The following is a 26,295-nucleotide window of genomic DNA, read 5'->3' on the forward strand; positions in this document are numbered from 1 at the left end:
ATTTTTCTTCTATGCATAGACTGTCTTCCTCTAAAAAAAATATCAGATAAAAAGTAAAAGGAAATAGTGGGTAATTTTAAACCAGATGAATTTTCTGATATGGTTAAATAAAGATAGACTTAGTAGATATTGATGTATTTTTTTTTGGAGAAAAAAAAGCAAACATAATTTTTTAGTATCTTGACAATCTATTTCTTTTATTTCTTTATTTTTTTGTGTTTTTTTTTTAAACCCTTCCATCTTGGAATTGGTTCCAAGGCAGAAGAGTAGTGAGGGCTAGGCAATGGGGGTCAAATGACTTGCTCAGGGTCACACAGCTGGGAAATGTCTGAGGCCAGATTTGAACTTAGGACCTCCCATCTCTAGGACTGGCTCTCAATCCACCAAGCTACCCCAAAAATCTGAAGATTTTTGTTGTCAAAATGTAACATTTGTGGTTAATAAGGAATCAAAGGGGGCAGCTAGGTCTAAGCTCAATGCATTGAGAGCCAGGCCTAAGAGACAGGAAATTTGAACTCGGACACTTACTAGCTGTGTGATCTTGAGCCCTAAGTCACTTAACCCCCACTGCCTCACCCTTACTGCTCTTCTGCCTTGGAACAAATACACAGCATTGATTCCATGACAGAAGGTAAGGGTTTTTTTTTAAACAAGCAAACAAAAAAGGAATTATAATAACTAAATAACCTGGTCCCATCTTAACTTTTTTTGCCTTGTTATTCATTATTTTGATTCACACACTGTTTATAGAATTCTTTTTTATTGAAAATTTTTATTTAATTAATTTAGACTATTTTCTCATGATTCATGCTCTTTCCCTCCCTGCCTCTCCCCCCATAGCCAACACGCAATTCCACTGGGCTTTACATGTATCACCATCATAGCATTCTTGCTGTTCCTCAGACACAATACTCCATTTCCCGTCTCTCTGCCTTTGTCTACTAGGTCTGAAATGTTCTTTCCTGACCTCTCTGGTATTTTGGAATCTCTGGCTGTCATTGCAGGGAAACCAAAAGAGCCTAAAAACTTCTACTATATCTAGTCTTTCCTGTTCTCCCCTGCCACCAGGCACTTGTATTTTATAATTTGTTTATGCATTTTTAGGATGTAAGTTCATTGATGGCAGAGACTCCTTCGTTTTTGTCTGTATTCTCAGGATCTAGCAAAGTGTTGGGCACTTTGAATGGGTTTAGCATTTTTTTTGTTGATTGACTGGTAAAAACCTTTGAAGTCCCTTCCTATAGGCTCAGAGACCTCTGGGCAAACCCTTTGCTAATTTCACTTTCCTGGGAAAATGCAATAAGCAGAGAACTTGAGAATCAGTCTGATATCAGAGTTCTTCCAAGCCTGGCTTGATGTGCCTGACATATTCTACCAGTAAAATGTAAGCTCTCTGTGGGCAGGGATTCTTGGTTTAGCCTTGTAAGTGACCAGCCTGCTGGCAATGAAGCTCTCCACACTTAGCTACATAGTCCCTAGGGAAGAAACCATAGTCTCTGCCTGGGACCACATTCAAAGCCTTTCCAGCATCATAAAACCAGTCTGTCCTTAGCTAGCTTAACCTTTGAGAACCCAAGATTGCCTCCATGCCAAGATGAGGCAGTGTTTAGTTTCTTCCTCTCCTTTTAAACAAAAAGAGAAATAGTTGAGCCAGTGATTTTAAAAGCTAGAAAGTCAATGAACTAATACTCCCATAATATGCTACATTGAGGAAATTCTCAAAAGGAATGATAAAAAATAAAAACAAAGAAACTGAGAAATGGAACAAAGAGCCTTTTTAAAAGACCTGCAAAATGGATATGTCAGGGGGCAGCTGGGTGGCTCAGTGGATTGAGAGTCAGGCCTAGAGATGGCAGGTCCTGGGTTCAAATATAGCCTCAGACACTTCCCAGCTGTGTGACCCTAAGCAAGTCACTTAACCCCCATTGCCTAGCCCTTATTGCTCTTCTGCCTTGGAGTCAATACATAGTATTGACTCTAAGACAGAAGGTAAGGGTTTAAAAAAATGGATATGTCAATTTTATCTGGACCCAAAGAGAAAAATTTTGTTTTTCTTTATCATAAATGAAAAATAGGAAATTCACAATCAAGCAAAAAAAAAACTGATACAGAATATATGACAACAAAACTGAAAACTTAAATGAAATGGATGAATAGCTACAAAAATATAATACTAACAAAAACAGGAAACAGATCATCTAAACAACCCATTCTCAGAGAGAAATATGGAATGTCATAAATTAATTTCTAGGAAAGTTAAAAAAAACACTTTCCTGATCCAGATCATCAATTCATTCCTCTTTTTTCTATAAAAAGAATTCAATTAAGTACCCAATTCGAAACCAAGAAAAAAATATTCTCGATATTACATGAGTCTCAAAAACAGAGAAATAAAACACTTCATCTGATTGGTTCTACTAGACAAATATCTTGATATCCAAACCAGGGAGAGATAAAGAAGAGACTAATATCATTAGTCAATACTGATGCAAAAATTTTAAATAAAATATTAGTAAAGAGTCTATAGCCATATTCATTATTACCATGTTGGACCTTTACCAAGAATGCAAGGATAGTTCACCTTAAAGAAAATTCAGTACAATTAACTATAGAATAAAATATCCTTGGAACTAGGGACCTCAGAGATGACCTTATTTACTACCTTAATTTTATACATGAAACTGAAAACCAGGAAGGTTAAATTGATTTCCCCAGGATTACACAGGTATCAAGCATCAGAGACAAGATTTGAATCCAGATCTTCTGACTCCAGAATCAGTGTACTTTCTACAAGACATCTTATTACAACACATGATAATTTTATAACAAAAATAATGTGACTGTAGCAATAGACGAAGAAGACCATTCAATGAGACACAATATGATGTTTAAAGGAATGATAAGCACAGACATAGAATGTTCAGAGAAGACTAGTATCTCCAATGTGAGGGCTTGTTGAGCCTTTTTTAGGGATGACTTCCTCCGTAGGTGCCACCCAGCTTTCACCTGTGGCTCCAACAAACTGTAGCGTGCCAGCAGACACACCTGGCTAAAGTGTCTCAGTTAAACCAAGTTGAGGGTGACTGACAGTACTCAAACATATCAGTGACTTAGGAGGATGTCTACCCTGGAATATAATGACTTTTCCCATCAGAAGGGTTAGATAAGAACAATTTCTTCTGATAGTCAAGAAGGCAGTAAAAGCAGGTGCTGTGGTGCATTTAGACCTTGTTCAGACACGGAAATAGCTAATGTCATCCGTTGCATCTTGAGACATCCTCAGTGCTCTCGACTTTTGTCTTGCCACTAGACTTCAATGACTGAAAGAGAGAATAAGGCTGAAGACTTTGTGCAGTTCTGCCTTATCTAAATTGAATTTCTCAGCAATTTAAAAAAGTCACCAGAGATGGCATTTGGTCTTCTTCAAGTTTGAAGGACAACAAAAGGATTCTTTCTACATTAAAAAAAATGAAGGATACCCAACTCCAACCATTCTTAAAACATATTACAATACTATTTTTAAAATGATCTAGTACTAGATTTTTTAAAAAGTAGAAAAATACATGAGTGGATGACATAAGTGAACATAAATAACTCTAGACTTCCAAAAACTAGCTAGGAAGGAATTCCTTATTCAGTAAGAGCTATTGGAAAAACTGGGGGTGAAGGGGAGCAGTTTTGTTGAATGCCATCTTGTGTCAAATACTAATTAAAAACCAAAAGGATAAAAGATTTGAACTTTAAAAATCATAAATTAAAAAGTTTAGAGAACAATAACTATTCTCTCTCTCTCTCTCTCTCTCTCTCTCTCTCTCTCTCTCTCTCTCTCTCTCTCTCTCTCTCTGAGACTAGAGAAGGGAATTACAAAATGGCACAGAAGTAGACAATTTTTGACTATATACATTTAAAAGCTTTTGCTACAATTTTATATAAATAGAATAAAAAGGAAAAATATAAACTTGGGGGAAAGTTCTTTCTTTATATATCTTTTATAAAAGTCTGACTTCCAAAATCCATAGGGAATTAGCACAAGTCTTTAAGATTAATAACCACTGCTAAATTGAGGTACAAGGAATCAAAGGATGTTGAACAATATTTTTCAAAGAGGCAGAGCCAAGATGCTTGAAAAGTCACCACAGTGGGGGTTAAACACAAACCAGCTCCAGGGCAGGCTCCATGCAGCAACAGGTCCTAGGTGCCTAGATGCAGTTGAAGCAGCAGCAAAGGCTTCAGGAACTGCCAGCCATAGACAGTAAGGGAGATGGACAACTGCTCAGAATGATGCTACACAGGTTCCTTTGCTGATTCTGAGTACAAGTCTCTTGTTGCTCTGCCATAGGCTGATCCAAGAAGCAGGCCTGCGGCACACTCTCAGAAGAAGGAGGAATACTAGCATACATCAGCACCTGCAGCCACAGGAGAGTAGAGAATCCTATGTCCAATTCTTGGGGTTACTCACAGACCAGAGAGTATCAAAGACACCTCTCCTTATTTCAGACCACCTTGGAAGAACTGAAAATAGATATATTCCCAGAGCCAGTTCTGAAGGCAGCTACACAAAGAACCTAAATCCTGGAACAGTGCTCTCCCTTCACCTTGGTTATAGACCCCAATTTTAACAATTTAAAATAAAAGAAAAATATTGGAAAATGAGCAAATAACAACAACAAAAGAAACAACACTGGAAGTTATTTTGGTGACAGAGAAGACCCAAACACAAACTCAAAAGAAGACAACAAAATCTATACTGCTGCTTCCAAAGCCTCCAAGAAAAATAAAAATTTCTCTCAAGTCCAAAGAAATTTAAAAGTTTTAAAAAATCAAATAAAAGAGGTAGAAGAAAAATTGGAGAAAAAAATGAAAGTGATATGGGAAAATAATGAGAAAAGGGTTAATAGCTTTGGAAAGGAGGAAAAACAAATACTGAATCAATTGATACCCTAAAAACAGAATCAGATAATTAGTAAAAGAGGCACAGGAATCCAATAAAGAGAACTTCTTAAAAAGCAGAATTAGCCAAGTGAGAAAAATATATACAAAAATTCACTGATGAGAAAAACTTCTTAAAAGGCAGAATTGGCCATATAGAAAATGAAGTACACAAATTCACTGAGGAAAAGCACTTTTTACAAAGTAGAATTGGCCAAATGGAAAAGGAAGTACAACAACCCACTCAAAGTAATTCTACCGTAAAAATTAGAAGTGGACACAGGGAAGCTAAGGACTCCATGAGACATCAAGAAACAGTCAAAGTCAAAAGAATGAAAAAAATAGAAGAAAATGTGAAATATATCAATGGAAAAATAGGTAACTTGAAAAATAAATCCAGGAAAGATAATAGAAAAAGTATTGGATTACCTGAAAGACATGATTTTTAAAAAAGAGTTTAGACATCATCATTCAAGAAATCAAGGAAAACTTTCCTGATATTCTAGAACCAAAGGACAAAATAGAAATAGAAAGAATCTACTGATCATCTCCTCTAAGGAATCCCAAAAGTATAACTTCCAGGAATATTATAGCCAAATTCCAAAACTTCCAGGTCAAGGAGAAAATACTGTCAACAGTCAAAAAGAAACAATTTAAATATTGTGGAGCTACAGTCAAGATAACAGAAGACTTAGTTTCTATGTTAAAGGAACAGAGGGCCTAGAATATGATATTCCAGAAAGCAAAAGAGCTAGGACTTCAACCAAGAATCACTTACCCGACAAAACTGAGTATAATTCTTCAGGGGAAAAATGGGCATTTAATGAAATAGAAGGCTTTCAAACATTCCTGATGAAAAGACCAGAGCTGAATGGAAAATATAAAACTCAAGAGAAGCACAAAAAGGTAAATAGGAAAGAGAAATCAAAAGACATTCAAATAAGGTTAAATTGTATACATCCCTGCATAGGGAGATGGATTCTTGTAATTCCAAAGAACTTTATCATTATTCTGGCAGTTAGAAAGAGTATTCATAGGCAGGGGGCCAGGGTGAGTTGGATATGATGGAATGATATAAAAAATTAAATTAAATTAAGACCTGAGAAAGAGGAATGCAGTGGAATGAGGGGGAAGGGAAAAATAGAATGGGGTAAATTAATCACATAAAAGAGGAATGAAAGAATTGTTACAGTGGAGAGGAAGACAGGGGAAGTGGGAAGGGTAATTTGTGAATCCTACACTCATTGGAATTGGCTCAACAAGAGAAAAGCATACACAATCCATTGGGTATAGAAATCTATCTTACCCTACAGGATAGTAGGAAAGGAAGTGGATACGAGAATGGGGTGGGGGACTGATAGAAAAGAGGGAAAATTGGGGGAGGTGGGAGTCAGACACTAAACAGAGAGGAATAAGATAGAGAATAATACACAATAATCATAATGGTACAAAATTGTTTTACAGTTCTCACTAATAAAGGCTTCATTTCTCAAATACATAGAGAAATGAGTTGAATATATAAGAATACAAGTCATTCTCCAATTGACAAATAGAGGATATGAACAAAGGCAATTCTCAGTCAAAGTAATTAAAGCTCTCTATAGTCATGCAAAATAATGCTCTAAATCACTATTAATTATTTAGAAATGCAAATTAAAACAACTCTGAGGTATCATCCCACACTTATCAGACTGAATTTTATGACAGAAAAGGAAAATGACAAATATTGAAGGGGCTATGGGAAAGCTGGGACACAATGCATTGTTGGGGGGTGGGGCTATAAAATGATTCAATCATTCTGGAGAGCAATTTGGTCCTTTGCCCAAAGGGCAATATAACAATGCCCAAAGAGATAAAAAACAAAAAGAGAAGGATCCATATGTACAAAAATATTTAAAACAGTTCTTTAAGAAAGATATTTTACTTTTGCAATTATATGTAATAATAATTTCCCATATACATTTTCTGAAGTTATAAGATCTGAATTTTCTCCCTCCCTTCCCTCCCCTCTCCTAGAGTTGGTAAGCAATTCGATCTGGGTTACATACATGTATTATCATGTCAAATATATTCCCATGTTGTTCATTGGTATAAGGGAATACTCGTATAAGACCAAAATCCCCAAATAAAAACACAAATAAACTAAAGTGAAAAATAGTATGCTTTGATTTGCATTCTGATTCCAATAGTTCTTTCTCTGGAGGTGGATAGAATTCTTGGACAAAACTCCCTCAGAATTGCCCTGGATTACTGTATTGTTGAGAGTAGCTAAGTCTTTCACAGTAGATGATTGTACAATATTGCTATTACTGTGTAGTGTTCTCCCGGTTCTGTTTATTTCACTCTGCATCAGTTCATTTAGGTCTTTTATTAATACTTTCAAAGCAAATAATGTCAGCTATCAAAAGCTATATGTTAATTGTTCAAAAATCACTAATAACAAGGGAAATTTAAATAAAATCAATTCTGGGGTATCACCTCATCCTTAAATTGATGTGATTAAATACAGTAAGGATTGTGGGAAGACAACCAGGCTAAATCATTGCTCCAGAAGTTATGGATTAATTCAACTTCTCTGGAAAATAGCCTGAAATTATGCAAGACAAGTGACTAAATTATGATATTTGACACAGAAATCCCATTATTAAGACTCTACTCCATGGGCTTCATGATAATAAAAAAAGACCTAACTGTATAAAAATATTTGTAATAATGCCATTGTTATCAACAAACATCTACAAAGAGTGCTCAATAGTGACGGTATGACTGAATAAATTGTGGCCTATAAATGTAATTGAATAAATTTGTACTATTAGAAAAGATAATTGAAGAATTCCTAGTAAAATGAGAAAGTATATGAAATGATTCAGAGTAAAGAAAGCAGAGTCAAAAGACCAACTGCCCACAACACTGCTCGACAACTACCACAAAGTAAATGAAGACAATGGTAAAACATTAAGGTCAATATAATAAGTGATGATGTCATCAAATCATTATCTACTTTTTTTTTTTCAGCCAGGCTACTAAAGGGGAAAGTTACGGGTACTTTCAATAGAAATCAGTTTAAGAGGAAGTTTTTCCATTTTTTGTTTTCACTGAATATACTTTTGCCAGGGATTGACACATTTGTTGTGATAAAATAAGTCGCCACAAAAAGGCAAAATTTTTTATATTAAAAAGAAATTTGTATTAATATCATTTGACTTTGTGTCACCTATATTTCCCAATGTATCCTTTCTCTTCATCCCTCCTAGATGGATAAAGATAATAATAAAAAAAAGATTTTTATATGTAATCTGTCGATAATCTTAGGTAACTGGTAGCTTCTGGTAGAGACATATGCTACGTTAGAAAAAATAACTGGATTTGGCATCAGGGCCCTGGATTTAAAACTCAGCTCTGACAATTTCAAATCAGTCTTAGAACTTTAATCAAATTAATCTCTTTAAGCCTCAGTTTCCTCATTTGTAAAATGAAGATAATAAAAATTGTACTTCTACAGAATTATGAGAAAAGCAAATTGCAGACCTCACAACAATAACATAAATGTGAATTATTAAATTATTATTTTTCTCTGCTCATTTTCACACTCACTGCTCCATTTTGAAAAATATTATGAAATATGTTCCCTCACTAATTCCTTATTTAATTTTGGTTTTTGCTGCTTTGAAAGTGTGGCCTTCCAAAGCCCCGCAGCCTTCAGAAAGATGATACCAGAGACGAAATTTGAAAGGGAATTACAAAATGGCACAAAAGTAAATAATTTTGTCACCAGCAGTGGATCACAGAATCAAAACATTGGTCCAAATCTTGAGAGATCTTTGAGCACAACCCTCTCATTTTACATATAAGGAAATTGAGCTACAGAAAAATAAAGGGTCATGTAGCCAGTCCACCAGATGTTACTATGAAAACAAAACCCATCTCTTCCTAGAATTCAAAGGAAACACCATACATACCTAATTCTCAGAAATCCAGCCTTTTGAATACAGTTGTCATTAAAAAGCCAAGTGTCCTTTTATGTCTCCTATAGAAATTCCTTCCCCCTCCCCTCCCACTGTCAAATGAATTTCCCTCATAGTAAAATGCCTCTGCCACTGGATATGAAAAACAATTGTGCAATTTGTGTCTTCAAGAGTTACCTGTGGTACTAGGAGGTCAAATGACTTGCTCAGGGTGATACAGCCCACGTTGTGTCAGAGGCAGACTAGAACCCAGGTCTTCCTGAGTCTGAGGCCAGCTCTTTCCACTTTGCAATGCCGCCTCTCAAAGAAATCATAAAAACATGTTGGCTTCGCAGCTGAGGATTTGGCAATCTAAATAGGGAGAAAAGAAAGAAAGAGAAAAGAGAAAAGGAAATTAAGAAAAGCATTGAGGGATCTCAAGTCCATTAGCTAGAGGTTATTTTTTTGGAAAATGGTAATCAGTTTCAATAGGGAAAAGGAAAAAAAAAACTTATTCTGGTCCAAACCTATTTTCCATAATCTCCGCAGTTCCTGTTGATTGGGGAGGCGTTCATTCCCCGATTCCCCGTAACTTTCTCTGATTTATCAAACACTCAGACATTAGATTTTTACTTGCTTTCACAGACTTAGAGCTGAGAGGGATTTTAGAGCCTGTTAAGCCCACCCCCTACTTCATTTTACAAGCAAGTGAATTAAGGCACGTGGGGATCCGTAGATCATCCGTGTCCAAGGTGGCTTTTGAACTCAGGTCTTCTAGATTCCAAGCCGAGTGCCCTGCCGACGGTAAGAACCATTGGTTCTTGCTTTTAAGTCTGGTCCAATCAGTTTTTTAACTTGTAACAAATAGTTTTGATTAGAAAAGATACTTAATAAAGATTGAGGTGGAATGTCAGTGGTAGCCAAATCTCTCATACAAGCTCCTCGACCCACCTCTTTTAGAAGGAAAAATAAATTATCTGGAGTGGCTAAAAAACCTTCCAGAATAGTATTCTTTGCAAACTGCCCCCACTCTCCCCTGCTCATACCTTCTGTACCCGGATTTTTTCTAAATGGGGGCACATACTTTCCCATCGGACCGTCTCTAGTTTCGTCTCTGCTTTAATTTCAGAACAAAGGCCCATGGTGCTTGATTGCATAAGAACCCAGCCACACAGAAAATGGCCACAACACGTTGGAAACGTCAACACAGCCAGCAGGGCACCAACCGGGAATAACAGACATTTAACTTTGAGAAGGGCAAGAGTCTAGGGACCGGGTCGATCTCACGCCAGGGCCAAAATATTTGTTTGCAGAATACCGTGAAGGATGACTAAGCCGAAGTTTGGTTTTTCTCCCCGAGCAGGAAAAGCCTCGTGAAAAGGAGTCATAGGAACAATGCAGGTGGTAGCAAGAATTTGAAGGAAGAATTCTTTTAAACCTCAACAGGGAAAAAGGTTTCATTTTGTTCAAAAAAAGCACAGTAAGGAAAAACTAGAAGCACCTTATCGGAAACTCTCCGATCCCACAAAAGAACAGAAAAGCTGAAAATAGATTAGTCAGATGCGATTAAGTTCTTGATACATTTCTTGGAAACATTTAAAAGGAAACAGAAAATTATAATTATACCACAGATGCATGACAAGAGACTTACTTAGACTATATAGAGGAGAGACCCTTAGCAAGGAAACAGGAGGAGAGAAAAGGGAGCCATTGAAGGAGACGAGATTGACAATGGCTGGGCAGAGGAGGTAGAGAAGCCGGCTTTAAAACGGGTCATGTCAGGGAGCAGAAAGGGGGGCTATTGAGGGAGCCAGACAATGGCTGGTCAGAAATGGCAGAGAACCAGGCTTTAAAACGGGAGCAGAACATATCAAGAAGGAAAAAAAAATGTCAGCACGGGCTAAAGCTCTTCTGTAAAATGTTGGACTAGATGACTTTAAGTGCCCTTCCAGCTCTGGTATTTTGTTATTTGCTGTGTTTGCAACTTCCCGATCATAGAATTAAATATGGAAAGGATTTTAGTGTTAACCAGTCCAACCATCCCGGGCCCCCTCTCCCCGCCACCCCTTCTTCCCCATGGTATAAGCTAGGAAACGGATGCTCATAGTAGTTAAATGACTTGCCCAAGGTCACTCAGGTAGTGATGGAGCTGAGATTCAAACCCAGGTCCCAGGGCTCCAAATCCGGTGCTTTTCCCACTGTACCAAGTTGCCTCCTGTATTTCTGTCCCGTTTAGCAAACCATCCAATTCTTCAGGCCTTTGCGTACCATTAAAGTGGCCCTACAGAACACCGTTTTTATAAGTCAGCTCTCAGATTGCTGCTTGTCAGGAACGGAAAGCTGTTGTTCCCCAACTACGTCAGGAACCATAATGTTCAAGAGTCCGGTTCCTGGTGGCAAATCATTTTCCTTTTCCCAAGAGAAAGGCCCCTCCTTGCTGTCTCTCCACCGTTCTCTCTACCTTCCATTTTTTCCCTTTTCAGGCAGGCATCAGTGCTTGAGTGGCTGTACTGGCTTATCCCACAAGAGGCTCCTCCCCAGCAGGAGATGAAAGCCCAAGCAGCCTTCCTTCGGGGAGCCAAAAGGGAAAGGCCTGAACCGTCTATGGAATGCGTTTGCACAACGCTCACAGAGGAATTTATAAATGCCTTTGGTTACAAATGGTCAGATAGCCATCTAACGTACACAGGAAAAACAACAATCATCAAATGGGGCCAGGGTCAAGTTCAAAGAGAAGGAAGTGACGTGGGGCGAATCCTGGCGAATCCCAGGGCGCCTCCTGAGTGTGGAGGGCCAAGGGTGGAGCCTGCCGTACCCCTGGGGTTGGTGCAATGCTCAAACACATCACTCCAGGCCTTGGGCCATCGGAACGGGATGTTTCCTAGGGAAGGGAACCGGGAGCCAAGAGGCATTGTGTGCCTGAGCTTATATGGACAGCCAGAGCGGGGCTCCCAGGGCCCAACACAGATGGGGTGGGAGAGAGCCGGTGGAGCCAGGGGGCCTTCCTTCGGGCTCCAAATTTCCTTCCATTATAAACTAGGACTAAAACTCCATATCCTCTCTGCTCCCCGGACTACTGCGATGAAAGTGCTTACAGTGGGGTCTTTTTATTATTATCCTTCGTGCGGCCCAATGGGCTATGGAAGTCTTCGTATGACTTAATTAATATAGAGTTTGGTAACTTCTTATTTAGGGGAGAGACGAAAAAAAGTTTAAAAATTAAAAAAAAAGAAATTCTCCCAACTACACTCATTGGCCTGAATCCAAGTCCTTCCACAAGACGAGAAATTAAAAACCGTGTTGTCCTGTGCTGTGGCTAGAAATAGGGCAGGGAGAGCCGCCCAGGCCACCCACCCCCTCCCCCCGGAAGATTATCAATATTACTTCAAGTTTGGCTGGCTGACTGTGCCATTAACTATAATAAGATGGGACTGAGGTGATGGCTGACACACTTTAACATCAAAGTCTAGTAGAAAAAAAGAGTCAAGGGGGCAGCAGCTGGGGAGCTCAGTGGATGGAGAGTTAAGTCTAGAGATTGGAGGTCCTGGGTGCAAATCAGATTTCAGATGATTCTTAGCGGTGTGACCCTGGGCAAGTCACTTAACCCCCGTTGCCTAGCCCTTACTGCTTCTTCTGCCTTAGAACCAATGCATTCTGAGGCAGAAGGCAAGGGTTTCAAAAAAAAAAAAAAAGAACAAGTCAGGAGGTTTAAGTGAGAGGCTGACTTCTGCTAGGAACTGCGGGACCTTGGGCAAGTCACTGAGCCCCCTTTTCTTCAGTTATAAAATGCAGAAGCTGAACCAGAATGATCTCTAAAATGCTGTAGTTCCTTCCTTATTTTGTTATGTTTTGGGTGAGCTAGGGTCACTGCCCAGATTTTCTCAAAACATGCCTTGGGGCAGCTAGGTGGAGCAATGGGTAGAATGCAAGGTCTGGAGTCAGAAAGACTTCTCTTCCCAAGTTCAAATCCAGGCTTAGACACTTACTAGCTATGTGACCCTGAAGAAGTCACTTAATCCTGTTTAACTCAATCTGTCAAATGAACTGAAGAAGAAAATGGTAAACCGTCCCCATATCTTTGCAAAAACCAACCAATCAACGCCCCCCCCAAATACCCAAAAGCAGATATGAAAAGTTGGACAAGACTGAAAAATGAGTAAACAGTAACAAAATGTATCTTTTAGCCTGGAGATGGAAGAAAGAGCCCCTCAGGAACTCTTCCACCACTACATCAAACTCCTTTTCTATTTAATATTTATTGAGCATCTGTTGTGTCTGAGGCATACCAGACAATTTTGGGGATAGAAAGAGAAAGAATTAGTCAATCAGTAAACTTTTTTCAAACCCCTACTATGTGCCTACAGGGCACTGCCTTTTTCTGTGCCTCTGACCTCCTTGAACCTGCCTTTTCTTTTTTGAGCATCTTTCTTCTCTTGGCTTCTAAGACCATGTTTTATTCTGGTTTGTCTACTCTGAGCAATAGTTAGTTTGATATTTCCTCTAAAAGTTTAGTTTCCTTCTGCTATCTAAACGTAGATGGTTGTCCGAGTTCTGTCCTTGACTTTCCTTCCTCTTGATAATTTAAACCCTGGAAAAGATTACTTGTTCCTACAACTTCAATTCTCACCTTTTTTATGAATGAACTCTAAACTCAGAATTGAAAGGGCAACGCGTCCAACCCACATGCAGACTTCAATGCCACCTTAAAACGTCCTCAGCTTTGGGTCAACCAACCTATCCAAAGCCCTCAAGTTCCAGGGAGAAATGATCACATCCTAAAGCAACCAAATCTATTTTTCTTTTTCCTGACAACAACTTGACTTGACTTGACTTTTGTAATGTTTATCCTTTACTCTTGCCTGCCCTGAAGCCAACCAAAATCAATCTCTTTTCTGTTCCTTGTGAAAGCTCTTCAAATATGAGGCATCTTAGCACAGGAGACGGTGTGATGGGTTAGAAGTCTGCAAGAGCTGGAGTTCATATTCTGCCTTTGATATTCGCTAAATGTGATCAGAGAAGAAGTTATTTAATAGTGTGGTGCAATGAATAGTAGCTTAGATTTGGTTCAAACCTGAGTTCAAACCCAGACCTGTCATTTGCTCCATGTATGGCCTAAAAGGCACTCAACAAATAGGCTGAATAGAATAAGTTATTAACACCATAGTAGTAGTAGTAGCTTATTTTTATGTAGGGTGTAAGATTTACAAAGTACTTTATTTGCACTATTTCATCACAAAAATCCTGTAGGATGGGTTCTTTGTTTAGTCAGTTCAGTTGTATCTGACTTTGTGACCCCAGTTGGAGTTTTCTTGGCAAAGATACTTGATTGGTTTGCTATTTCCTTCTCTAGCTCATTTTACAGATGAGGAAACTGAGGCAAACAGGGTTTAGTGACTTGTCCAAGGTCATATGGCTAGTGTCTTAGGCAGGATTTGAACTCTGTTCTTCCTCACTCTAAGCCTAAGCACTCTACCTATGAAACCACCTAGCCACAAGGATCTTTAGCTATTAGATCTAGAAATGGATTTTAGAGCACATTGAGTCCATTGTGCAGGATTCAAGTTAGATAACTCTGCCATGTTGTCTCTAGGTTTATCAAGGACTGATGAGGTGGTCTCAGGGTATGTTGTGGTAGAGGGAGTAAGTTCTATAGGGTTGATTCCAAAAAGTTGTTCTGATCCTCTGCACAACACCTAGAATGACCAAATTAAGGAGCCACTGCTGGAAAGGGAGAACGATAAAATATGAGAGCTAAAAATCTAAACACCTTATACAATGAGTTCAGTATTCTCCCTTTACAAATGAATTCTTTATGGTCCAGAGGAAGAAATAAATGTCTTATTTGAGGTCATATAAAGGTAAATAAAATAAAATGATCTATTCTAAAGCCAAAGGTATTGGCTTATAGAATTTTAGAATAGCTTTAGCATAGGAAGGACTCCAAAATGCCACTTCATCCTACACTTGAAGAAACTGAGGCCCAGGTGAAATAAATGATTTATAGGATGCATATATAATAAGGTAAAAGAGTCATGATGTGAACTCAAGTCCTCAGACTCTGAATGTGTTATTACCACATTCTAATACACCACTCTGTCTTCTTTTGGACGATTAGTAGCAGAAAGCGGACAAGAACTCAGACAGACCACAGGATTTAGAGCTGGAAGGGACCTCACTAACCTAGTCCAAATCATTTATTTTATAGTTGAGGATATTGGGGGGGGGGTCACTATGGTAAACATAGATAATAAACAACTTGACTCAATGCTCTATTTGTCATAAAGCCTCACTTAGACCCAAAGTCCTCTATTTTTGCCCATGACTTACCTCATGGGAGAAATTTATCAACTAGTATTTCAAGATCATTCATCCACCATAATGACCCCAGATCGATCCTTGCTCAACCGGACTTAAAGCAAAGCAATATTTAAATTCTCAAATAGGGCCGTGATGTGGCTGTTCCCTCCAACAATGCAGATAATAGCCTATCATGCCTGCTTATATTTTTGGACTTTTCTCCAAGTCCTCTCCCCAAAAGTTTGCTAGAAGGGTTAACCCCCAAGTAGAGACTTTCCTTGCCTTTTTCTGATATCTCCCTTTTAAGAAGTCATAAAGTACAAAGAAAAAAGTCAGACCTTATATTTTGTGGAAAACGAGGAGGGGTTTGAATATATTAGGTACAGTTAGAAAGCTAGTGGGCCCAAAAGGGTTAATATTTCTTGTGGGGAAAATTACTTAGAGATTTCTGGTCCTGAGTTCCCTGCCCCTTCCAAATTAGGATCTGGAAAATACTGTGTCCCAAATGCTATATTTAGATTCTGAATTACTTCCCATGACGAAACTCGTGACTTACTATGACAAGGAAGGACTCTTGGGTCTTTGATTTTTGCTCAAAGTTTCTTTGAAAGTATTAAAAAGTCTTTCCTAAGGTTTTGGACGAAGATAACATCCCATTGCATTTGCTACTCATCACTGGGAAAGAAATCTTTAGCACTTAAAATATGTATAAGACCCCATATACACATCATCTATAATAGATATTTAAAGTGGATTATTAGGGCCACTGTCCAGAAAGAAATTATTCACTTACCTATAGCCAGGAAATAGTCATAAACTGGAAGCATGTACAGGAAATCACAACTCGGAAGATTTATTATGCTCTGAAAAATATAATGCTTACTCTGTGTAGTTGTTTTGTATCAACAAAGCAAACCTAGCTACTCAAGAGTTTGGACCAGAAAGTTTTGTTTATAAACCAAGTAATTGAGATTATAAAGCCCTAGGGCAAGGACCATGTTCTTGCACGTACAGTATAGAACTTGAGTGTGTTTTTGGTGCCCAACCAAAGAAATGAGAAAGTACTGGTAAGGTTGAGATTTTTCTTGAGGCGTGGAGGAGAGGGCACTATGGGTAGCTACTTTCATGGTCTGTTACATTTTCAGTGCTCACTTGAATCGAATCCCCTCAATTTTTCATCTCTTTAAATGTAAAAACAGTTAAAGCTTTAATTTTGTATTTGCTTTTTCACAAAGAAGTCCAATTGTTTCATTAATGTAATATAATCCACCCTTGTTTCTAAAAGTCTTGGGCTAAACAAACAATACCGCACCCATGCTAGAGGAAATTGCCTCAACACCTGTGACTGGTTCATTTGCACAATAGATGTTTTAAAGGGATCGTTCATCCATTGCAAAGTTTTTTTTTTTTTTAAATATGGTCTTTGCAATGATATGAAGTTACCTGATGGTGCATCTGTCACTTTCTGGACTATCAAAAATAGATGCTGGAGCTGGAAATCCCTAAGGTTTAAACTTTGAACATCTATTTCCATGTGATCCCACAAAGCTCTTCCAAGTCAAGTGAGAGGCCAGCTGCATCACTGAGAAAATGGAAGTCTTACATTTCTGATGTTATAAGCAAGTGTAGATGTCCTTATGCTTCTATATAAACTGATTATAGAATCTTTTTTAAAAAATCCTTACATTCCCTCTTAGACTCAATACTGTATACAGTGTATTGGTTCAAAGGCAGAAGAGGGGTCAAGGCTAGGCAATGGAGGTAAAGTGACCTGTCCATGGTCACCTAGCAAGGAAGTATCTGAGGGCACATTTGAACACAGGATCTCCTGACTCTAGGTCTGGCTCTCAACCCATTGAGCCACCTTGCTGCCCTGCTGATTATAGAATCTTGACCTCGGAGGGACCTTAAAAGTCACCTAATCTGACTCTCCTTCCCCATCTCCCATTTTACAAATGAGGCAACTGAGGGCTATAGAGAAATGACACGGAGATCTACAAGCAACAGATCTAGGTCAAATCCAGTTATTATATAGACTTTCCAAACACTGACGAAAAACGTCTGACCAGTCAGCCTTAGCCCTGCATGGCCACAAATACCCAGAGAAAATCGCTGACTCTGAGGAATAAGGGACTCATGACACTCCCTCATTCACCAGAGGGCATCGGTTTAAAGTGGAAACAGGCAGCTTCTGATTTGTGTGCCTGGATGTAATAAAGCCATGATCTTTAAAACAAAACCAACTCCGGCTCCTAACACAACCAACAGACAGCTTCTTTGCAGTGACCAAAGGCCTAAGGGATAAAGAGTCAACAAAGGAAGGCAATTAAAGATAAATGAGCAGAGAAACCGTTGTTCTGTTCTGTTTCAGCATAGAAACTGGTTGACACAGAAACTCCTGAAAACAATTCCCAGGACTAGTGGAGGCGGGCAGGCCCACAGTATACCAAGGCTACAAGCTCCAGTCAATTGTCAGCAATCCAAAGTCCAAAGCAGGATTTTGAGATTGCACTACCGCATGGCTAGAGCCTCAGCAAAAAGCCCCAAGTCTTGTTCAAGATCTTCAGAGAATCTTTTAATAAAGCAGAGAATAAGGGAATATTAGAAATAAGTAACTAATCAAGGCTTCTTCTTTTTTTTTTTGGAGGATTAAGAAAGTGAAATAAAATCTAAGTCAATTAAAAAAATAAACTAATAAAATAAGAGATTGCAGCAATATAACAAAAACCAGCTGTGTTTTTATAATAACACGTACACCCAGACATTCATGGTCATGTCTTACCTCCAGTCCTTGCTTACTAGGGCTCCTCAAGATCTTAACAGCATGGAAGAAACAGTATTGGAGAGAGAAACTAAATATATATAATCCCAGGAAATAGGATATAAAAAGGGGTAGAAAAAGCAACTATCTGTATTATTCTTATCAGAGTTAATTCTTAAGAAAGCATGAAGATTTACTGTAATGCAGCTTTCAAACCATAACCTTTCTTGACATCAGTTTCCTTGTCTGTAAAAGGAGACTTATATGACTGCTAATGTCCCTTTCAGCTCTAAAATCTATATTCCTCTGATTCCAACACCTTCCTTTTAATTCCTTAGCTGGGAACCATCTATCCATGCCAGGGTCAATCTTGTTAAGTCCTATTAACACCTTGTTAAACTGAATAGCCCCCCAGCTTATTTTCCTTGCTTAGCAAATACATGTTTCCTACTTTCACATGAAAATTTTGAAAAAAAGTTCAAAACTGGCATCTTTTCTGATTTAGATTTATATATCCTTCTTCTGGGTTTATTGAAATTGTCATTAATAATTTAGATATCCCAGCAACAATTATAGATACCAGGGCTTCTGCCAATAGGCTGAAATATACAATCAGCCTCAGTTTTCTGGCTTCCTAAAAGTTGCCCTGCCTTCTCCATAGCCAATAGCATGCTCTCTTAACTTTTTTCTTTTAATTTTTAAATATGTTTACATGATTCATTTTCTTTCCTTTCCTTCTTCCCTTCCCCCTCCCAGAGCTGACAAGTAATTCCACTGGATTGTACAAATGTTGATTGCCATTTCTTAACTATTTTTCTAAAGCCAATTATTTCTTATGATTTCTTTCTTTCCTGGCCTTCCTTCAACTTCTTCCCAACTATAAATCTTTCTGTTCATTCTTTTTTTTCTTCCTTCTTTCTCAAAGTGAAATGAATTAAACCTGGTCATCTTTCAATGGATTTTACTGACAGCACTTTCCTCCCATCCTCCCATCGTCCCGGTGTCTTTATTCTTCCTTGGCATTGATTTTGCTATTTGAGTGTCTCTCAGGTTCTGCCTCCAGCCTTTAGGTTATTTTTAACCCATGATGCTCTTGCATTCTTACATTGTTAAAAGTTCATTGCTGCTACATACACCGCTTATCCCTTCCAATGTCTTACTTTAATTCCATAGCTGGAAGCATGACTCCATCCCAGGGACACCTGCATCCCTTGCAATTCTTTAGTCATTGGCTTTATGCCTTCGCCTCTCCTCCAAAAGCCAGCCCCAACCTTATTTTGGAGTGAATAGGCTGCACCTGGGGAAGGGAGTTCTAGACTTCCAGAAAAGACTCGAAGAGGAAGAAGTAAGCAGCTCCTGCTGCTTAAAATGTCTATTTTGAGTGTCCCTTGTCTCCCAGCTGTTATTGTTCTCTTCTCCCCTCATGCAAGTACTGAAATCAGAAGACCAGACGAAAACCCATCAGTGTTTGGATATTCCACAACAGCCCCAACATAGAATGTAAGCTCCTTGGGAGCAGGGACTCTTTGGCTTGTTTTCTTATCCTTGCTTATAGAAGGCACTTGAGAAACATTCATTGAGTGTCATTAATGTGTTGAATGGAACTATTTCTATACTGAAGAATGAATCTAAAGAATAAACCTAAAACATCCCCTAAAGATAAAAAGGAAACTATAAACTGTCCCTTCACTAATAACTGTCTCAGCCAATGGTTCTGAACCCCAGGTCTACGGATTTGTTTAAAAAAAATATATATATATATAAATTTAATATGAATTTATGAATAGGAATTATTTCTAAAAATACTATTTATGAATATATTTATTTATTTAAAAAAATATATATATATTGATTATGGCATTTCAATATTATTGGTTTCCTTTGTAATCCAACATATCCTGTTTTATGCATTTAAGAACATTACTCTGCAAAGGAGTTGTGTGGATAGAATTTGCTCCCCAGGACTCTCTTACTCAGCATCCCTTTTGCGTGCTCTGCGTAGGTACGTAGGGAGGATATATTTTGATGTAACCCTGACTCTTACTCTCTCCTTCCCAGAACGTGGCTGTGGGGGGCTGGGGGCAGAGCTTGGCAAGAAAGTCTACTCGTGTGGTCATACTTATGCTTTGTACTTCTATTTTTTAAATTTCTGCTATTTCAAGTGATTACTCCAAGCATTATATTTTATAGGATTTATTGATATTAATTTAAATTTAGCAGGCTCCCCAGGCTCTGCCAGACCACCCAAGGGGACTCAGTGCTAGCATGGAGGAAGTTACTCCTGAGATTCCTTCTGGAGACCATGGCTGGGAAGACGGGGAGAGATAAGCTGAAGGCTGTATTGCAATCAATAAGTCAGCCCCTGCTAATAACCCCCCACGTGACAATGAATCAACCAGGCCAACACAGTGGCAGCAGCTGTCAAGAACATAGTTTTACACCATCCCTACCCAGCAGGCTCACAGTCTGTGTTTATGGAAGGCTCCCCTGAGCCTTCAGTCAAGTTAAGACTCATCCTACCCTGGCTCCCTAGCTGCCTATTCTCCATCTCCTTTTGTTCTGCCCAGGCCTGTCCCGGACTGTTGGTATTGTTCAGTCTCTGCTTTTTCCCCACAATGCCCTCGTGGCCTAATAGCAATCTCCTCCTTTTCCCCCCTGCCAAATGATCAGCCTTCCCTCTTTCACATCCCTTCCCTGATAGCCTCCCTTTTGCAGAAACCCTTTCAATGAGTGGCAAGGCTCCTCCTTGGGCCCTAAGAAAGGTCCTCCCCATACACAGACAACATACCTCTTCACACGTCCCAAGCAGCACCCCACTACCCCCAAGAAGAAGAGAAAAAGGAAGGGGGCGCCATTGGCCCCCCCCCCCATGGAATTTGACCATATTTGAGGCTGGTGGTTTTTGTCTGTCTTTCTCAAGAGAGGTCCTCTGGCAGCTACTCTGTGCCATCCTCTTGAGCTGGGAAAGGTGAATGTGGTTGTGAGGCCTCCACTCGAGCAGGAGTTTGGGGCAGCTTAAGAAATTCTAAGATCCTAGCGCATTGGAGACAAAAAGGGACTTGGAGACCATCCTGTCCAACCTCTTCCCTTTATGGAGGATTTCTTTGATTGCCCACAAGCTAAGTATGGAGCTTTTTTTGTTTGTTTTATGGTTTTAGACAATAATGAAACTCCTGAGGTTTTTCCTCTATTTGAATTTGTAGACAGGAGGGAGTGAATTCAGGATCTTAACAGCATCTCTCTAGAGTCCCCCAGTCTCAGCTGATAGATATTTGGGGTGTCAGAGCCTCTTATGCAAAGAGGACACAAATAAAAGAGATTAACCAGCAAGAGGAAAAAGATACGAGTTAGCGATGGAAAGAGTAATTCTTCTTGTCAGTAAGGTAGATGTGCTAAGGCAAGGCTATTCAACGGTGATCCAACAAGCATAAATCCCTGGAAACAGGCCTTGATTTAAATGATGTCCACAGAACTGTCTGGGGCAGCCAGCAGAGTAGGGAGACAACTTATTGTTAGCGCTAGACATTTCAAAAGCAAAACTTCCTTGCATGGATCATGAATGCTAATCCTGAGCTTCTTGACTTCACCTCTGCTCCTGACAGTAGCAATTAAAAAAACAAACAACTCTTACTTTCTGCCTTAGTAACAATTATTAAGACAGAAGGATAAGCACATCCAGAGAAAGAACTGTGGGAGTGGAAACACAGAAGAAAAACAGCTGCTTGATCACATGGGTTGTTGGGGATATGATTAGGGATGTAGATTCTAAATGATCACCCTAGTGCAAATATCAATAATATGGAAACAGGTCTTGATCAATGACACATGTAAAACCCAGTGGAACTGCTAGTTGGCTATGGGAGGGGGATGGGAGGAGAGGAGAGAAAGAATATGAATCATGTAACCATGGACAAATATTCTAAATTAATTAATTAAATAAAAATTTTAAACCAAAAAAAAAAAACAAAAGACAGAAAGATAAGGGCTAGGCAAATGGGGTTAAATCATTTGTCCAAAGGCACACAGCTAGGAAGTATCTGAAGCCAGATTTGAACCTAGGTTGTCCAGATTCCAAGTCTGATACTAGCTACTGTGCCACCTAGCTATCCCAAATGGTGACAACTTTTTTTTAACCCTTACCTTCCGTCTTAGAATCAATCCTGTGTATTGGTTCCAAGGCAGAAGAGTGGTAATGGCTAGGCAATGGGGGTTAAGTGACTTTCCCAAGGTCACACAGCTGGGAAGTATGTGAGGCCAGTTTTGAACCCAAGACCTCCCATCTCTTAGTCTGGCTCCCAATCCACTGAGCCACCCAGTTGACCCTAGATGGTGACAATTTTATAGAGTTCATCAGCACACTAAGCCTATCAGCATAGAGCATGGCAGTAACACTAGGAGCTGCTCACTCATTTGGAGCCATAATGTCTAAGGGAGGCCAGGAGGAGAAGAGGCAGAGATCCAAAAAGCAAGAGCAGCCAAATAAAAAAAACCCAACACAAAAACTCAAGGGCTGTCTTCAGTATATCAGGGTAAGAGGCCAATACCCTAACAAAAATCACGAAAAATAACACCCGAAAATAGAAGATACGGATTAAATGGGCAGGTGCCAGTTTGAATCTAAAGCTTTTCATCTGAAGTCAGCGGATCTGGGGCTAAGATTTTTGTGATCTCTTTTTCTTACCAGCTGTTTAACTGCAGTATCTAGACACAATTTCCCCAAGTCTCAGTTTTCTAAGCTATAAAATGGGGATGATGATATTATCACTTCCAACCTCACAAGGCTGATGTAAAGAAAATGCTTTGTAAGTGATAAAGCATCACATTATTGTGGGCTATTATTATGTATACAAGGACATATGAATGTGTATTTATGTATATACTTATGCATATTATATTTAGGTCTATTTGCATAAGCATACCTTTTTACAGATAAGACATACTTCTCAGATGTTGGCTTAGTCTTGGTTAAATGAGGAGAACCACTTAGGACCAATCAAAATGAAAATAATCAATTAGTAAGTATTTACTAAGTACTTATTATGGATTAGACACTGTGCTAGGTACTGCGAGTATGAAGACAAAAATGGAGTCTTTGCCCTCAAGGAATTTATATTCCATCAATATACTTTGTCAGCATACTTTGAAAGGAGACCATTCACACTGAAACTACCAGATAACCTCTGACAAGAGAGAAAAATGAATAAATCCAGCTATGAAATGAAGAAAGTATTGAATGCAGTATAATTATACTGAACAAGCTTCCTTAGGGATACCTCCTTGGGGACAGTTGGAGGCTCAGTGGATTGAGAGCCAGGCCTAGAGACAGGAGATCCTGGGTTCAAATCTGGCCTCAGACGATTCCTAGCTGTGTGACCCAGGGCAAGTCACTTAACCCCATTGCCTAGCACTTACTGCTCTTCTGCCTTGGAACCAATACACAGTATTGATTTTAAAGTGGAAGGTGAGGGTTTTAGAAAAAAAAAATATATATATATCTATACATATATACCTCCTTCCCTTTGAAGAGTTCAGGGATTATGGGTATGGAACCTTGCATAGACTGTGAGACTTAGTTGATATGATGGTTAGATTTGCTTATCTATTTTTTCTTTTAATTTTTTTACTGTAAGGGATAGCTAGATGATTAAGGATAAGAAGAGAGAAAGAGATTTGCAAATGAAAGTGGTACAAAAATAAAATATATCAATGAAATTCTCAAAAGTGAAAATATAAAGTAGTTGAAAAAATTCAGCTTTGAGAATTTCATTTTGGATGAGGCTGAAAGTGAATTTTTCTTAAATCAGATATTGAATACATAAATTGCCCAAGCAAACCAATTTCCCTTGGCCTTTCAACCATCATCAGCAAAACACCCCAAAAAATGGGTAGAATGTCTATAAAAGGCCCCAAATTATTAATAAGAGAGAATATAAAAGTTTTACCAAGAAGAGCATTGTTGTCAGTCAGTCTAGAAGTAATATATCCAGAAATACATATCTATTTATATATAATTCTCTATATATTTTATTTATATATATTACTATATATGGTAATATATAGTAATATATCCAGAAAACCACCAACAGGAAAGAGCATTTGTCTTCAAATATAGGGGCTTGGATGAAACCTGAACGTTACGTCATTTGACAAGAGTCAGTCAGGCAGTCGGTCATTTATTCAGCATCTGTGTAAGGTACTAAGCATACGAAGAAAAGCCAGAGAGAGATACTGCAGAAAAATCTCCCTTTTACGTGAACCAGAACAATAACCTTCTAAAAACTCCATAGAATTTTAGAACGAGACAGATCTTTAAGACCACCTTGTCTACCATCCTCATTTTGCATATAAGAAAACTGAGGTGCAGAAAATCACAACAAATAAGCTGTAGAGATCCAAGTAAATCCCAGATCTTGTGATTCCAAGTCCAGCTCCCTTTCCATTATGCCATGACTATGACGTTTCACCATGTGAGTGGCCAAGGGCAAGATCAGTTTCCTGATCTGAAAAATAGGAGGATTGAACTAGATGAGGTCTCAGCTCTTTTCCAGCTTTAAATCCAGGTTTAAATTCAAGTTCTCCTGAAAAATACTCCAGAAATGTCCTATAGCCCTGGAAAAAGTCCCTGTTTCTCTGGATGCCCAAGAAGGACAGGGACTTTTTAGACTCCTAGAATCATATGCCAGAATATTACAATTACATCTTTGACAAAGACTGTAATATCTTCAGGTACAGTGGAACCTGAACTAAGCTTGTGGCGGTGACTACAGGGGATAATGGAACCCATACTGCACAGTGGTACCAAAATAAATGTGGAAAACTGACTTCTAAAGCCTTGGCCTACCTCCTCACCAACACCTAGACTTCTTCATATGTTGAAGATAAAACAAATGAACAAAAAAATCTTTCCTGTTTGAGCATCTATCAAAACAAAGTACGTTCACACATTTTAATATTCAAAAACTTTTGTGAAGATTGCTGTTTCCCAGGGGTAATGAATAACATGAATCTGACATGTTCATAAATGTATATGGTCCATGTTAAGCATGATTTAATGCTAAATTCAATCTATTAAGTATTTATATCTAGTACATGTACATGCTGAAGCTGCAATAGTCCTTGCCCTTAAGGAATGTAACAATCTATTGGGAGGAAATAATATGTACCACAGAAAATTAAATACAAAATATTTAAGAGTATTACAAAGTAATTTTAGTTGGAGGGGAAGAGTACTAAAAAATCGGGGAAGGACTCTTAGAAGAAACGGCACCTGAGTTGTGCTTTGAAGGTAGCCAGGGATTCTGTGACGTAGAGATGAGGAAGGAGACCATTCCAGGCACAGTCAGCCTAAGAGAAAGGTTTTAGAGTCTCTCTCTTAGTATCTTTTCTCCAGGCCAATCAATGGAAGCAAGCTCTTGTTTGCTGATACCACAGTACTATCTTCAGCAAAACTAATAAATAGGAGTAATACCAAGGTGGTCTTGGCAGACAGACAATACTCCAGATAACAATTGAGGATATCTACATTGGAATCCTCCCCAGAACAGACACCCCAGATTTTCTGCAAGGCAGAAAACTTGGAAAGATAGATTTTTTTCCTCCTTCAAAAAAGGAAAAATGCCAGGAATTTTATATTATACATTATTCTCATAGAAAACCAGAAATTCCATCCACCTGGGATGAATTGTTATTTTTATTCTACTCTTAGCTATGTATACTCTGACCTGAACTTCAAAACACCTTAGCCCTAAAATGGGTGGGGGAGGCAGGCAGAGAGGTAAAGTTTGACCTTCTAAATGATGAGAACTTACTTTCTAAGAGAAATAATCATCATCTTGGGAATAATTGCTACTTCCTAAAGCTTTTTTAGCACCCAGGAAAGCCTATAATTATTATGAATAGAGAGGTTAAGAAAAGCTCTAGATTTTATTGTAGGTGGCCATCTAAAACAGAAGGGGCAAGCACAAAGGCCAAAATACAACAAAGAAATCAAGAAGAGTCATTCTGGATTACTCAATTACCTTTTTATCTATCTAGTATTTGTTCTGTGTGAATTGTAATGGTACTGTTTGTTCCCTATTTCACACGGATGGCTTTCAACCTGTTTTAATTTTCTTAAATGTCATCCTGAGCAGAAACCCAATAGAACATTGCCTTCGTAACTGACTAGAAACATCCTGAAGGAGGCAAACCTATGACAGTGATGTCCACTAGTTTAAAGCTGATAATTTAAAAGTTCACTTTCCTTAGGAACCCTGGAAAATCTACTGTGGAATTGATCCGGGTTTCTGTTAACAGTGAAACAATTTTTATTGTATTTATCTAATCCTGTAATTAAGATTCAAACAGGTTCAAAAGGGTTAATTA

The 26,295-nt window shown here is 38.6% G+C and overlaps 1 protein-coding gene across 10 annotated transcripts in view; it reads right to left on the minus strand.

Annotated features, from left to right (window-relative positions):
• The window catches only part of ZBTB38 (zinc finger and BTB domain containing 38), a 175,324-nt gene that overhangs the window by 39,926 nt on the left and 109,103 nt on the right, over positions 1-26,295 (minus strand). For 2 of the 10 annotated variants that reach the window (XR_008913993.1, XR_008913994.1), the window contains 2 exons: positions 9,072-9,245; positions 3,960-4,406 (listed from right to left, as the gene is read on the minus strand). The exons of 5 other annotated variants lie outside the window; for them this stretch is intronic. The gene's annotated coding sequence lies outside the window, so the exon portion shown is untranslated. Of the gene's footprint in view, positions 1-3,959; positions 4,407-9,071; positions 9,246-9,400; positions 9,866-15,963; positions 16,844-26,295 lie in introns of those variants that run through there. 3 more of the 10 variants (XM_056807406.1, XM_007502128.3, XM_016425254.2) reach the window with 3 other exon arrangements.

This window comes from Monodelphis domestica, chromosome 8, assembly GCF_027887165.1.
Source record: "Monodelphis domestica isolate mMonDom1 chromosome 8, mMonDom1.pri, whole genome shotgun sequence".
NCBI classification, from domain to species: Eukaryota; Metazoa; Chordata; class Mammalia; order Didelphimorphia; family Didelphidae; genus Monodelphis; species Monodelphis domestica.